At 36.7% G+C, this 16444-nt stretch overlaps 1 long non-coding RNA gene across 1 annotated transcript; it reads left to right on the top strand.

Annotated features, from left to right (window-relative positions):
• Positions 1-2487: 2487 nt before the first annotated feature.
• On the top strand, positions 2488-15183 carry LOC129118029 (uncharacterized). Its single transcript, XR_013181667.1, has 6 exons — positions 2488-2598; positions 3625-3687; positions 7104-7196; positions 7760-7899; positions 14116-14213; positions 15138-15183. It is a non-coding gene; the product is annotated as an uncharacterized LOC129118029 (long non-coding RNA).
• The last annotated feature ends 1261 nt before the right edge of the window (positions 15184-16444 follow it).

The raw sequence follows: 16444 nt of genomic DNA, 5'->3' as shown, positions 1-16444 counted from the left end.
GCATAGGTGGCATTTTCTGTAATTGCTGTTCCTTTATAAACTTACTCAAGGATATATAAGTATTTCTAAAAATTTATTTCAGATCACTCAGCCCCAAAGAAAACTTTTTATCCTTAATTTTAAAGAAAAACTTTTATATCTCCACTGGAGAAAAAAAGGCTTAAATGAATTGATACTTATTTGAATATGTTACCTATTCTTGTTCCTGTGACACTTCATAGCCTCAGTCATGAGTGGGACCTCACTGCGTAAGAGAATAATGGTTTGTTCCCCTGTAACTGGAAATCTCAGTTTGTGTTTGGCAGCCCTCTTTACTCCATATTAAAATCTTTCATTTAAAGTTTGAAAAAGCTTTGAGAACCATTGGTACTACTTTTTGAAAAGCATTTTTGAGTTAAAAAAAAATGAGCTGTGACTTTTCCATGTGCCCTACTTTACTGACAATTCAATTTTAGATTGAGTTAAAGCCATGAAGGTAGCTCCTAGGAGAGTATCAGCTGCAGTTTGATAATATCTGGTCTCTGGCAGAAATATCAGCTTTAAAACTTTCTACACATATGATTTTCCTATGTCCTGCCTCTTCACCCCTCCTCTACCTCCTGGTTCATTGTAAATATATACTAGCCTAGCTGTTTTTTAGGGATGGTCTGCATCCTTGGGGGGCTTTTTTAGGTAGGTGACATATCATCTGATATGATTTAGAGCCCCAGTTGCATTTTCCTTGTATGAAGGATTAGGAAATTACTGTGGTAAAGGAGTGGGGTTAAGTGACAGGAATCATAGTACCATAAAAAAACTTAGGTTGAGAGGGATCTCACAAGGTACCAGCCTCTGGCTCAAGACCAGGCTACCATCAAAGATACAGCAGGTTTCTCCTGGCTTTATCCAATCAGATTTTAGACATCTTTGAGTATAGAAAATCTTTAACCTCAGCTCTACAATCATAATGCTAATAAAGGAGGAAAATGTAGAGGTTGCATGCCAGCTGTGTTATATTTTGATAATTGAACAGGTCTGTGGGCTATCACCCCTTCTGTTCCATCATAGATTTAGAAATAGTTTATGTCTCAGAGGAGTAATGGCAGCTCTGTAAGGTGCTTGCACTTTTGTTAATGAGTCTTTTTTCATAATGTGCCTGATTATCTCAGGAGACATGAGCTGAAGGGTCTGCATTATTCCCAGTCTGAAACAAACCCAGGTAACTGTTCTGTGTGTACAGTGAGGTAGTGCACTAGATAGGTACCCACGACTGCTCCTTGAAAATGTGCACATGATAAAAAGGAGTGGATTTGGGAATGTGAGCCAAACTTCTCTGTTCGTGTGTCAGTGCTTGGATTGAATTCCTAATCTGATATCCAAAACAAAGAGAGCTGGAAAATCAGCTAAAGCTACTGCAGCGCTTGTATCAGTCCATTTGCTTGTGCATTAATTCTTTAACCACCTGTAAATGTCTGGTGCATGAAGCAAGTGAAGGGTTTCTGTTTGTGTGAGAGTGCTGCTTAATATTGACAGTTTTTTCATGCTATTGGAAGCAGCTGAAAGGCAAGTATGCCAGGCAAACCAGGCCTGACTGCAAAACAATAATTCATTCAAGTCTATTTGTCACTTAGCTGAAATTTGTGTTCCATTTAAAGAAAAATGGAAAAAAACAAATGATGAACTCAGTTCATTAGCTTCTACTCATACAGTCTTGAAGTTATCTGGCTTCACATGAAGAAAAAGAAAAAAAAAGAATGGAACAATATTTACAGGATCTTTATTTAAGTTATGAGTTAAATGTAGGTACAAACTGCTGAAGAACTTTCTGCAGGCTTCTGAAAGCCTTAAACACCCTCCCAGAGAAATTGATATAAAATCTTTTACCCATTGCTTGCAAAGGGAGCTAGAGTGTAATAGCTCTGCTTTCTGGTCCAAACTGGAATGGAGCAATGTTGATTCATACTAGATTTTAAAGGCATTTGGGGTGCTGGAAGGTTGACTTCAGCAGGAGCTGACTATCCTCATTTCTACATCTTGTTAGGTACAAATTGATTTCTGTGTGCCTTTTCTTTATATCTTAGGAACAGAATTCTGAGGCCTGAGTTTTTTTGCTGGGAAATGTGCCTGTCCCCAGGGACCCAGGTGGAGAGCTGCCATGCTGTCCAGGGTCCAGACCAGCTGGAGGAAGACCAGAAGCAAATAGTGACAGCACAGCAGCAGCTTGCAACTGAACTGGAAAATACTGCCATGAATGCTTCTGCCTCAATCCCTCTGCCTGACTCACTGTTGACTACATATGGTTTCTTGTTATAGTCTGATAAAAAGTTATCTTTGGTGAAAATCCTCTTTCTTTCAGAATATAATTATTTTTTTGCCTTCAATTCCGTGTTAGAGCAAATATGACCTAATAATGGTTCATATTTTAGGGCACCACTTCCTAATTAAGAGAATTTCACCTGTATCTTTTGATTGAATATTTATGCAGATTTCCCAGGATTAGAAGGTGCACAGCATGGCATGGACCTTCTGGTCCCCCCAAAGTGCATGGCCTTTAGGTCACTGATACTAGCATTGCTGAGGCTCACCTCCACAGAGAGAGAGAGAGTGGCTGATTGCAAGGTGAGTGAGACATGGGTCGCTTCACTTCTGCTGCATCACAGTTCACTTGGTAAAGTGATAATCCAGAAGCCTTCAGGCTGGGGGAACACACTCTGTATCCAGGAATTTAGAAGTTAAACACTGTCTTGGACTGCAGATACGTCATCTGCTAAAAATCCTGTCTTAATTTTAATTGCCTTACATATTAGTTCTGTTTTGTGTCATTGCCTTTCTTTGGCCCTTGTATTGTTGCTCTTCCTAAACATTGTATTGTATACTGGATTTTAAGAATAATGGTTTGCAAATAGGTATTTTAAGCAATTTGGTGCTATTATATCTACTGAAAATAAAACTGCCCCATCTTGCTTATATAGGGGATATGTGAAAAAAGACACAAAACAAAAGACAGGGAAAAAAAGAAAATTTAAAAAGTTAATAGGGAAACAGACTATTCATCTGATATCAAAATGAATGCATGTGAAATGGCTACTAAAAATAGCAATTTGGATTTCAAATACGTATGGACCTGGCAAAATGAGAGAAAGGTACACACAGGAGATAAAAAGATCAGATCAGAGTGCAGTAGAAGAAGTGCAGTAGAAGAATTTCAGTCTGATTCTCATTTGCAGAATAAAGTTGTTATTTTAAGTAAAGTTAGACTAATCTTCAACAGCTGCAAACCACTCCCTGGATTTATTTCTTTGTATTGTCTGTATTCTTGCTGTCACAGAAGAGACACCAACAGAAGCAGAAAGCAGAAAAGAGAGTGTCAGAGACTCATAAACAGCTTTGAGAAAAATAGATCCTCTATTTAGTAGACAATCTGTGCTTTTTCTTTAACATGAAAGAACTATAATAGTATTTTTCAGATTCTAAATTCCACAAAGTGGATTTGAAATTCTGGTGACCTTAACCTGCAATTATATGTTAAGTGAAGGGCAAGGATATTTATCAAAGTAACTTTGTGGGTTTGGTTTGTACAATGACAAGTCCATTGTGAAATATGGTGGAGTATATAATACTGAACTTATATATTTGTCTTGCAAGGAAAACAAAGTGTTCGAGCCCAGTTTCAGTGCAACTGGAGAAGGCATGCAGACACACAGTGAGGTGAGCTGGGTTCCCCTGCCTGATGTGTATAGGCAAGGTAGTACAAGAATTCAATGTTTCCTCATAATTTTGGTCTTAGCTGTCAAAGATGACACTGACTTACATTACAAGGCAGGCCTGTAACTGATTGTAAAGTGCAAAGAAATTGCTTTACCCATAAATTGTTCTTCAGATTTCCTGAAATCAGTTTTCTCAACTGCATGCACAGTTTGCCTCCTCATTACCACTATTGTAATTTTGCCTTTTGCTTTAGTTTTTTTTCCCCTTATGTCTATGATTTACTATGACATGCAGCTTGAACACGCAAGGTCTGCAAGCTAAGTTGAAAAAAATGTCTTTCTTCCATCTCATACTACTAATTTTGAGATATTTTAAGCACCAAATAGAGTCAATACTACTCTCCTCCCCTTTTATTTGTACAGGTGAAAATAATTAATAAGCTCATGTTGAAAAGAAATTACTAAAGATATTGCAGTGAAGAAGAAAGAAGGAAAACATAAGAGGACATTAACCTCAACATAGTAGCAGTAACTAGGTGTTTGTTTGGTCACCACATAAACCAATGGATCACAAAGCCTAGAGGAAGGACAGACCTTTGTGAAATATTAAATGCAGTAGAAGAACTTCAGTCTGATTCTCGTTTGCAGAATAAAGTTGTTATTTTAAATCAAGTTAGATGAATCTTCAACAGCTGTAAACCACTACCTGGATTTGTTTCTTTGTATTGTCAGTATTCTTGTTGTCACAGAAGAGACAAAAGAAAGCTATTTTAGTAAGGATTTAGGAAGAACATGTTAGGAAGAACTTTTTTCCTGTGCAGGTGACCACAGTTTGTTCAGAGAGATTGCAGTGTCTCCCTCACTGGAGAAGAACTGTCAGGACTCTATCCCAAACCATGTGCTCTAGAATGACCCTGTTAGAGCAGGGAGGTGGGACCAGATGTAGTCCCTGATAGTGTAATTCTGTGATACTTAACATCTATGATACTAAACATCTTCAACCATAGGAGGACAAGTATTCCATAGGTGGGTAATTCAGATAGTTTTAGTCTGAAAAGGTATCTACTGACTCTTTACATGCTACTCTGATGTTTTGAATCTGAAGCCAATTCAGAACTGGGTTTTTTTCTATGTAAGAACAAACCTGTTGAGCATTTGGCAAGAGATATATGGAAGTGAACATAAGCATTTTTAGGATTTATATTGTGAGGAATTGCAAGGCTGAAATGAAAATGCTATTATTCATCATGATTTTCCTGTTAACAATGTGCTGAATATTCACTTGGAAAGGAAAAATACTAATTTAAAATTCTAAGAAAACACCTTATGACAGAAGGAGCTATATATCATAAATATTAAACAGGGCCTGGCCAAGGCCTAATTACTGTACAGAACAGAAATAATATTTTCAGATTTTTCAGCCATTTCTTACAAATCATATATATTTGTAGAAAGTTAGGATCTCTTCACAGTAGATCATGAGGATTCTCATGATCTTCTCATGATCTACTCTTCACAGTAACATGAAGATTAAATTCATCAGGAGTAGTATTCATATGTACATTCATTTGTATTGATTGGTACTTTTCTACTTATAGTTATCAAGTCAAAATCCCTCCAATTCCTCTTTGCAGTCATGGAGAAAGAGGATTTTTAAATGCTTGCATCTTGTTGAGTCACTGGAGAAAACTGGTTTGATTCTAACATTGCCTATAGGCTGTTAATAGTTTTCTGAAGAGCACTAAGCCCCCCTCTCTCTCTCCCTCCCCCTCCTCTTTTTGGTTATTCCTTTAAATATTATAATCCCTACATCCTGTCTTTGCCTCTGTACTTCTTCAGCAGTAGCACAGGGTTTACCCTCATAGCCTCAACACTAGCTACAGAGTTCTCTAGCTAAACCAGCTGGACTTTTGGCACTTTTGCAGGGCTATGAAGATCTTAAAACCTTATGTTGCCACAATACATATTCAAGAAATAAGATCCATTATGAAATTCAAACCACCGTGGCACATATTAATAAAATTCTTCCCTGAGTTGCAAATGAATTTGCTCTCTTTGCATCTTAAAAAAAAAATGCAATAAACATTGCTCAACCATAAAAAGGTGGAATGAATGCAATTAGGCCATTTAAATATCAATCATTTAGACAAACAAAACACACAAGTGCCCAAGTGTTCAGCCAGTCAATTTTATAACCACACAGAAAAGAATAAACTAGGAGTATTTTAATGGAAAAGCAAGCTAATTTGTAGTCTGCTACAACACAGCACTAAGCTTCTTGGGTATACTGTGATTAGACATGGATTGCAGTAAAATAGCTACCTAGAAGCCACAAACTCTGATGGTATTAGTGAGAAGTCTAACTTTCCCACAGCCACATATAGGAGAAACAATAGTTGTGAAGGGGGAGTGGTGTTAATACTGAAGCTTAATGGGGCAAGACATGTTCATCAGAGAAGCTGGCTTTTGGATTAGCTCCAAACCCATAAAAATCTGCCCAAGAACATTTGAAACCTGACACAGAAGATGTCTCCATATTTTAAAAATGTAGTGCAATCACTGCAAAGTTGCCTGGGCATTTTAGTATCAAGGAATAACGGTAAAGAAACAAGAAAAATGTGTTTCTTCAGAATCCCCTTGATGCCATCTGCAACTAATGTACCAAATGCCATTCCTGAAAGCTTTGCAGCCACAAGGTGACAAAGTAGCTATCAGTGAGATAAGGCTTGTTCTGCTTGGAGCTGGTCTTGCAGTTACAATAGGGAAGTGATAAATTACAGACTTCAGTAGTCTTTCTGGACGAAAGGAAAGGTTTGAGACAGTTACAGCTGAGATTAGCACTTTGGATAAGAGAGTGACAGGAGATGAAAGAAGACCAGAAGCCTGCAAGAAAGATCACAAGATGTAAAAGAAAAGACTCTAAAATATTCTGCTCATACAAATGCAAATGATCATGGAATAATGAACTGAGCACCTGCAGAAGAAAATTAAAACAACAAAAAAAATTGCAAACTGGATAAATTAGCTGGTTTAAAATTACTTGAGTTTTTACTGCAGTCTGTGAATGAAACCTTTTGTTTACCATGAAATGTGTAAAGGAAAAGAAGGAAGTCCAGGAATGGAGATTAATTTTTTTCCCTCTCTAAGGATCTTAAACATATTCTAAGCAAAACCCACATGCTATTAGATTTGGGAATATATCAAATATGCCTGATTTCTAGAAAGATACAGTAGCACAAATTGACTAACATGAATATTAAGGAAATAGCTTCTGAAATAGCTGTGAAGTGTTTGTAAAGATAGATGCAAGTGCTTGGCAGTGGACAGCTCTGTCTGATATAGTCTACTTGTTCATGGTAACAGTCTCAATGTCTTCACTGACATTTTGAAGAGAATCTAACTCCCTTTTCCTTACAGTGTTTCTGCTTTCAATATGAAGCTAACTTAAGCCATAAACCAGCATGTTGATTTTGAAGTTGTGGGAGGTTTCCATATGTGAAGGATTGGTCTGTAAGTTACTTTAATATAAATATTTTAAGTGCTTTGTAACATATCACAGTGTTGAGTACTCCTGGTAATATTCTCAAATGAGTGGTAATTAAACCTTTCTTTTAATGAAGCTGAGTCTATCTTCAAATAAGAATATTAACTTGGAGATTTCCCTTGAATCTGTGGCTAGCAGACTCTTGAGGTATTTCCTAATAAAACGATCAATTTTTCTATGCAGTAATACATTGAGCTTTTGTGTGGAAAATCAGATTTTGTAGATGTGTGCTGGATGGAACAATGGAAGCTTCAGAGGCATAATCTGCCTGTGCTTCCAAGGGAGACTCTTTCTACTTTAAGGATGCCAATGGTTAAGAAGGAATGTAGCCAAAGAGAAAAACTTAGGGCCCAGCTGCTTTCCTGGCAGGACAAATGCATTAGATATTGTGCACCAACACAAACTGTGCTGGTTAAGTGTACCAACACAGCTTGCTACTTATTGATCTGTTTGGTAACAGAAAGTTAATCATTGCTTGGGAGGTTTTGGGGATATGTGCATTTGTGAGAAGCTTGCTGTATTTTTTCAGATCCCCAGGAATGGAAGAAAAAGCTGCCATTGAAAAATATGACTTAATTCTCCCTGTTCCAGAGAAGACCTGGTAAATATGACAGTCTACATTCAAAACACATTGGCAAAGAAAAAGACTCCCCCAGTTCTCATCACTTGGTGAGTGGAAGAGTTAGAAATAGGTCATGATTTTTGGAAATTGGGATTTGACAGTATAATTGAAGGTAAGATGCACAGTACATCTGCTGAGTGGAGAAATACCATTCCATTGAGGAGAATCTCAGGCTTTGAGACGAGGTCTTTTACATCAGTCTCAAAAGCAGTCTGTGGCTGGAGAAATTTCAGGGATTTTGAGTTCTAGTCACATGCCTTAACCACTAAACTTTAAGTGTGTGGTCCTATGGCATCTCATCCCCTTGATTCACTGCTTTTTTATCTGCTAAACTGGACAGCTGAAGATATTGAAAACTTTATTAATGTTAACAACATGTTTTCAAAGGAAGACTGTGACCTTCCAGTCGAATTACAGTTGTGAATATCTCTTCTCCAGATTATTGCATTTAATTTGGTGAGTGTGTGTTCAAACATAACTTGGTCAATATTCTGTGTGCAGCTCTTGGAGATCCCATTGGTAATTGTTTCTTTGCTTACTTTGGTACCTCACAGCTACACAGAGTTATTTTCCTTTAACAAGATAATCTGGTTAATGGTAATTTAGTAAGTAATCATGAACATGGCTGGGTCTGGGTTGAATAGTCAAGCAATCCTTTGAGTCAAGGTTTGGAAAAAGACACGTTTTGATTTTTTTACTAATCTTGTGGACTTCTGCTTGATTTACAAATGGATGTAAATGCCAGAAGAATATGAAGAAATGCAAATAAGGAATAATCACTGGCACTTGCTCAGTGACCATCTTGAAAAAATATTGATTGAATTATTGATTCCTTATTGACCTGCTAGCAATAGCTTTTCAATTTAGTTCTGCACAAACAAAAAAAAAAATTGGTTACCTCATGATGAGAAGACTACAGATCTCAGACATTAAGCCATAGGCTCGGCTTCAGGATGTTTATCATAGTCTCTGGTTGTTCCTACACTGTTCCAGTAAAGAAATAACCTGTTCTGCCAGCTTTCTGAGTGGTGATTTCAATGATAGAGACATTCATAGGATTACCTTCTCAATTTTTTTTATTTTATTCATACTTTGTCCGTCTCTCAGCCTGTCAATGTCATTTTTTTTCCACCTGAAATGTGTCTCCTCTTTCTAAAGCTTCTTTGAACAATAATTTGTAGATAATGTCTTTAAACTCTAAATCCAACTTCTTGGGAAGTTTTAGCAAGGTCTAGAAGACATAAGTGCAAATGGGAAAAAATATAGGATTCCAGGAAGCTTTACATCATTTAGTGGTATTTTGGGACCTAAGCATTCCTGTTAGAAATACAATCTATTTCTTGGATATTCATGTCAGGATTAGTATTGAACTCAGAATTGATGGGAGTTGTTCAGTGCACATGAGTCTGTAAGGTTATAAAATCAGAATGCTTGATTACAAAGAAATAAAAAATGCTCTTACATGAAAAGGATTTTGTTTACAGGCAGTGAAAAATGTAATGTTTCCTTTAGCTCTGCACAGATTGTTGAGCATTTATCAGGCTTGCCTCCATGCTTATTTATACTGAGACTTTGCAGCAACAACTATTTAATTTATAGCAAAACATAATAGGAATGGCAGAAGAAACTTTGGAAAACAAAAGTAACTCTGTGTGTTTTTGTATATCACCTCAATTAGCTACAACCCTTATAAAACAGCACTGCATTTCTCCTTCTTTGCTGCAACGAGGATGCTCTGGACTTTCTTCTCATGTTGCTTCTGCACAAGATGATTTAAAGTTTATTGACTTATTTGTGTAATTTCATGCTGGGAATAGACTTTATATCAGTGTTTGGGAATGTGTTTGGTAATTATGAAAATATTCTTCCCCCACTGCTTCCTTGCTTGAATATGTAACACCATTAGAGGCTGTAAAACAGAGGGCTGTGCTAGACAGCAAAAGACAGGTTTATGGAAAGGGGACAGCACCAGATACCAGCTGTGAAGGCTCCCTTGTATCTGTCTTCTGCTCCAACTATAAAACTAACTGCTTTTTCCAAGGGTGAGAAGTAATTCACAGTCCTTACAATAGGCTCATTTCTACTGACTCAAGAGTTTTCTTATAAAAGACATTTCTAAAAGAAATGTCTACCTCACTGGGTAACACGAGTTTTCCTAATCAGTATTTTGTGATACAAATAGGTGGATGTTCAGATATTCTTCTATATCCAGAAAGAAATTTCCCAGTTAATGAATCACAGAACAAGTAATTCAACAAGATAATTAGCCAGGTAATAATTACATTAATTTAAGTAAAATAGGGCATAGTAGCTTCAGTTAAACTGCAATTCACTTGCACAAACCAATTCCTGCACTGAGGAAAGAGCCAATATTTGCATTTGAACTCGCTGGATAAAGGGTTGGTTTATAATTACACTATTTAAAATATGCAGATCAGACTACAGAAGATTCTGCATTGAAACTCAGTGAGAAGAAATGAAAATTCCATGTCTGAATATACAGTCTGACCATAGGATTACCAATAAGTTTCTCTGTATGACAAAAATAGATCTTGATCACTTTAAAGCCTTGAATAATCTAAAGCATTACTCCAACAGAAGGGCTAGCCAACAAATCATCACTCGTCTCAAAAAGATGTGGAGCACTCTTAGCCTCTTAACACTACTGAGAAATGTCATTAGCTAAGAGCTTTTCACTTTGAAAGTCAGAGGTAAAGCCCTTACTTTATTCATGTGCACCCTTCAGCTCTTACGTGACAGACTGAGCACGAGGCATCTGAAGTTGATAGGTTCTGACCCTGGTAGGATGGAGACTAAGCTAACACCACTGAGCTAATCTGGAGAGCTACAGCCAAGCTGATGAGAGCTGTGACAAGAGCATTGTGTTACCACTGTGAATAACTGAACAACTAATTTTCTTCCACAGCCGCAACAAAAGAGTGCTTAACGTAAAATTGCCCAGGGATGAATTGGCAACATCCCCAAAAAGCAAATGCTTATGGGTCAGATTCCTGTATGCATAGCTCCACATAAGTGCTAGGCCTGTCCTTTGGAATCTCATCTTCCCAAAGAAACAGCAGCATAGTCTTTAACACTTCTGTATTATGTTTTGCATTCAGAGCTTAAAAATTCCCACAGAGTAAGATGTGATCAGGAAAGGCTTATCGGCACCGTGCCTGGTTTGATACCTGCTGGCTTGCTAATTATCAAGGAACTGAATGCCCATTTGGACTCCTTGTTATTTACTTTAAATGCAATACATTCAACATTATCTGGTATCTCCTGTGCCTACTCAAAAACCCATTAGTTGCAGCCATTTCACTTTTTTTTACCATCTCTTAATACTGCAAGACTTTTGTCCTATGGCCTGTACTTTTGGCATCACAGGCAAGATAATGGTGATACCTGTTACTGTACTTCCCCAGCACATACCCCCCAGCTGACTACACAAGGCATAGAAAGGCTTCTTTTTAGTTGTGTGGGTGTTTGTTTGGCTCATATCCCTTATGCTATAACTTTCTGTGTCTGTCACAAGCTGGAACTTTCTTGAAAAACTTCAGGGGAAATTTTCAAGCTGTGTGCAAGAGCAAAACTAGGAAAATTGTATTATTTTGCTCATGTTAAAAAACCTCCTGCTCCATGTTAAAAAAACCTCCTGTGCCTTTTTCCATGAGTTGCTCTAGTTCACCTAGCCTTTGGAGAAGAACTTAAAAGCTGGAGATGCAAAGGTCTTTGTTGTGTAAGAGAGCATGGACTTCAGCTGAACCACATAAGTCTCAAATTTGCAATTTGCACATCTTATGTAGAGACCTGCTAGAACCTTGCAGTCAAACCACTATGTGCTTTGGGTATCCTCTTGTCACATTTTCTCTGCTGCACCTGGCTGAACCTGGACCAGATCCTAGAGATATTTTCTGTGAGTTGCCAAAGACCCCCTTTCCAGGATCAGAGGTCTGGAAGTGTCCCCTTCTGTCGATGAGTTTTGTTCCAGTTATTTCAGGTAACACGTTCATATAAGTTCCTTTACAAACCATTATTAATGTTCTTAAAAACAACTTAAAGCCAGGATTTTTTGGGTCTCTAATGCTGCTATTTGCAGCAAGCACCTCTTATGGGTAAAATTCTCCTTTTTTTACCAACCTTAATTAGATTCATTGTTGGTTTATTCCCCTCCGCCTTTTATTTTTTGGATGTGGTTTTTTTTGGGTTTTTTTGGGTTTTTTTTGTTATATATGAAGTATGCTTCAGTGTAAATCTCTTTTTGCACCTTTTTTTTTTCCATGTTATAGACTCTCCATGTACTTTTTGTCTGAATAGCTCCTGTGCATCATTCCAAGCCCAAATCTATATTTTCTGCACACAGGTATGACTTCAGAAAGGAGGAGGACTTCAGATAGTCTGTCTGTGTCAGATAGTATTCAGCATTTTTCTTAGGACTTGAATGATGGAAGAAGAAGTACACATATTAAGCAGAAATTTGACAGTAGGAAAAAAAGAAGGTTCTTTAATACATTATCCAAGGAGAATGTGCCATCTTGACTCTAGAAGATCTCAAAAGAATTTTTGTTTTTAATAGATGTCAGTTGGGAATAATGTATCCCAGGTCTGAATAGATTTGGGAGATGTGGGGTTGACATGAGTTTCAGATAGCCATTGCTAGTCAATTAACAGTAATGTCTTTTTTCTATTCCTAAAAGAATATCCTTCCTCCTAGTGTTAGGTGTCTTCATCTGATCCCTTTTATTCAATTATTGCCATTATTTCAGATTATTTCTTCATATCCTTAGCTTACTGAATGATATACAGATCCTTTTATGTCTCCCAATTTTGTGTGACCAGAAACTGTATTAGCACACTCCCTGCTTTTACATTGAGATGACCAAGAAAAAGATTAAATAAGATCAAACCAAGACAAACAATCAAGAAACTCTGCTATATTGAAATATATCTAGAATGAGCACATGGTCTGTTTTTTGTCCTTTGTTGTTTTTTTTTCTTAATATGTTCCTTCTAACAGCATTACAGTTTTTGTACAAGAGCTACATTTTCTTCCATATAAGTGATAATTTCCCATGTGGTGCTGTACTTTGCTGTAATCCAAACAGACTGACAAGCTTCTTTCCCCTTGTGTAGAAAAGCAGTTATTTTATTAAGTGAAAGTGTCAGGATAGTCTTACCAGATCTATTTGGTAAATCTACGTAATACTCTGCCTTCAGCATTTTGATTTTCTGCCTTTTCTTTTCAAAGTTAATCTTTCCTCTGAAATCGGTATGGCTTTCTGCACCACTGAAGTAAGCATAACAAATCCCTCCTTGTGCATCTTTTAACTATCCCCTGTAACTGTAGGGGTTTCTATATGATGGCTCTCTACTACTGATGCCAGCTTTTTGTGTACATCAAGTCAAATTAGGCAACCTATTGTTTCATTTGGTATCCTTTTCAGAACCCTGGTAATGATGAACCTCCTCCATATGAAAGCTTTAGCCTCTGAGTTTTCCTTCCATCTTGGATGCAGAAATCTCATTTTATTTTGTCATTACTGCTAGGCAGTCTTTCTGTGTTATATTGATTTAGGTCTCTCCATATCTGCTCCACAGCTGCCAAGCTTTTTCTTCCTCTTCCCCTCCCTTCTTCTTTTCTGTATGGCTGACAAGTCTTTTATTTATATTTTTTAAATCTAATTTGTAATGTGCATGTCAGTCTAAATTTTGTACCCTTTCATACTATTGTCTGTGCAATCTTAGGTCTGTCTTTGCTGATCAGTGTTTTTTCCTTCATTCTTTGTCAGCCCTTCATTTTTCCTTATTTTACTTGATGTTTTGCATATAGTGATGTTTTGCTCATCTGTTTTTTATGTTTTTATAATGTTCTCATTAATTACTGCTCTGAAATCTGAAAAAGTAGTGCCATCTGATAAAAAGGCATTTGTATTAAAAGATGATATACCGTGTACTATGGATTTCTCAAAGTATCTTTAAAAGGTGCACTAACAAAGCTGAAATGCTGCATTTTTACATGTCATTGCAGAAGAGAAAAATATTTTAAAGTTTCTCACCTACTGCCACTTTACTTTTGAATACACCTCTCCAATTCATTAAAAAAGTGAATATTTTATTTTTCAAAATTATATAGAAGGGCATCAAGTTTTGTTCAAAGGAAAGAAGAAAGAGGCAGAAATATTCCAAATTAATTTTTCATCTACTCCCTTGCAGTCAGAAAATCTCACTTAAAAGTCTGTGTTGATTTTCTATTTCCTCTACAGATGAGCACTGTGGCTGTAAGAGGACACATGACTCCTTAATGCTTATTGTGGATAGCTGGCAACATACAAGGCTCTAAATGTCTGTTGGTATTTTAAAGGTTTGTACTGCTTTTTCAGCAAGGCTCTGTGTTGTAATATGGCTGTGTTTTGTCAGCTAAATGGTGAGCCAGAAAATTCCAGAATTTTCTGGCTGTTTCAGAGCCAGAATGGCCATTTCAGAGTATTGGTAGTGGACAGGCCAATACTAAACAATTAGTTAAAGATGCTAATTGAAATGCTCTCCACTGGCAAGAAATGAATCTTGGGCTTAAAAAATACAAAGTACTTTGAAAATGTGGAATGGTATAAAGTTGTCAGAAATAAAAGCTGGAAACAAGTGTATTTCCCTATCAGGTAATGTGCTGTTTAAGATCTAAGTCTTTATAAACTGCTAAATCTGAATGAAAAAGTGTTTGAAGATGCTTAAAATTAGCAGTATTTCAAAACTATTTTTTTCAAAATATAGCAACTCATCAATAAAATCAAATTACTATTACATATTAAACTATGATCATGTTTATAAACATGGAGGGTAACACTATTTCAGCTTAACCAAAACTTTTTTTCTGTTTTCTGTACGCTGCTTAATTGCTTAATTAAGGCTTCTATTAGTATTTTAGAAAGACAGATAAATTCACTAAGTGCTTGTATATTTCAGTATAAAATTAAAAATTACATTTAGTTTCTTTTGAATTGTTTTTGTTGTTTGTTTGATAAATGCAACAAAACTATGGCCACAGTTTGGGAAGGATTTCAGGTTTGTCTTCAGATTGACTTCACTGTTTTGTAAATATGTACTTGAAAGTCAGCTTATGCAAAATGTTTTGCTAATAGATGGCTGAGAGAAGGTTGATATTGTGAATTAATCATCAAAGGGAGCATCTTATGATTCTGTGCCAGTGTTCACTATTGCAGTACCTGCTCACCTTCTTCACCCAACTGATGGCAGGCCTGAAGGCTCACATTTAACATTTTCCTTTCAGGAATGAAGCTCTCGAGGTCATGGGCACTGGATGCTTATTCTAAAAATGTGAGTAACGTAGTTTTATTGTTGCTGATGTTGATTTATCTTTATTGGCTGGATGGCTAGAGTTTTTCTGTAGGAAGAGTGTTACTGCTATGAGTATCATTGTTCAGAGAAGAGGACATAGAACAAGCACCTTCTCTACTTAATTGTGCAGCTCTTTCCAAGTCACTGGCTCTTTCTTATTCCTTGGTCACTTCAGGTGCAAAAGTGAATCAAATCAAATTCTTTTCAATAAGTGAGTGTATTAAAGTTAAGCCATCATGGATAAATGGAAAAAAATAGAAAGGAGTATGTGAGTGCTGCATTATTTAATGTGGATTCATTTCTGGGGCATGACTTTCAGAAGACTCTTGAGGCTTCAGTGCTGTTTGGATAGGTTTTGAGTACTGTATAAAACCATGTATTTCATCTTCTCATTCCTCAGGAAACCATAGGGTCATACTGGAATGTCACAAAAGCCATTTATTTCTTATTTATCAGTGCATATATTCTTGTATTGAATTACTTGTACTTTTATTTCATTTCACAACTCAGTTTCTGACATTCAGACTAATCATGATGGCTCTCAGTGACTATTTCCTCCTGCAAAATTCTTTGAGCTTTCCTATCCCATGAGGCAAACAGAAGTTGCAGCAATTTCCATTCAGGAATAATATTACCTGTAATTTTCTAAAATGCTGTTTTAACATGGCCAAATTTCTGGGTGACTAACTGTGAAATTACTGCTTTTTTTATAAATGCTTAATTTCAGCCCATAATGGAAAACCATTATACAGTGCCCAAAGGCTGATATGGTAAGTGGCTTTCAGAGCTTTTCATTTGATAACAATTTTTGTTGAATTAGTTATAGGATATATAAAGAAATAGTAAAAAGTTTGCTCCAGTCTGCCAGAAACTTTGCTTATGCATCAGAAAATCCTTCATTCCAGTTGGCAGATGATGTCTAGCCTAAACTGCCAACTGAATAAACAAATTTTGCCAGACAGTTAAATTGCTGATTGCTTATCTGAAAGATTATTCGGCCTTTGTATCTTACTACTTGCTAAGTGACACAGAAACAAATATCAATGTGGAAAATTGTCCTATTTTTAAACATGGAATGAATATTTTAGGATGGTGGGCTTGCTCAGTGAGAAAACATACTTCAGGATGGGAGAGAGATGTCAGCACTTAAGGGACAAAGGATTCCATTATTTTGCTTCTCTTTCCTGTAGCTGTCTGGTTTTATGCCTACCAAGGTCCTGAGCAACCTAGAGCTAGAAC

This window comes from Agelaius phoeniceus, chromosome 3 (genome assembly GCF_051311805.1).
Source record: "Agelaius phoeniceus isolate bAgePho1 chromosome 3, bAgePho1.hap1, whole genome shotgun sequence".
NCBI lineage: Eukaryota > Metazoa > Chordata > Aves > Passeriformes > Icteridae > Agelaius > Agelaius phoeniceus.
This window is presented reverse-complemented; position numbering and strand designations above follow the sequence as displayed.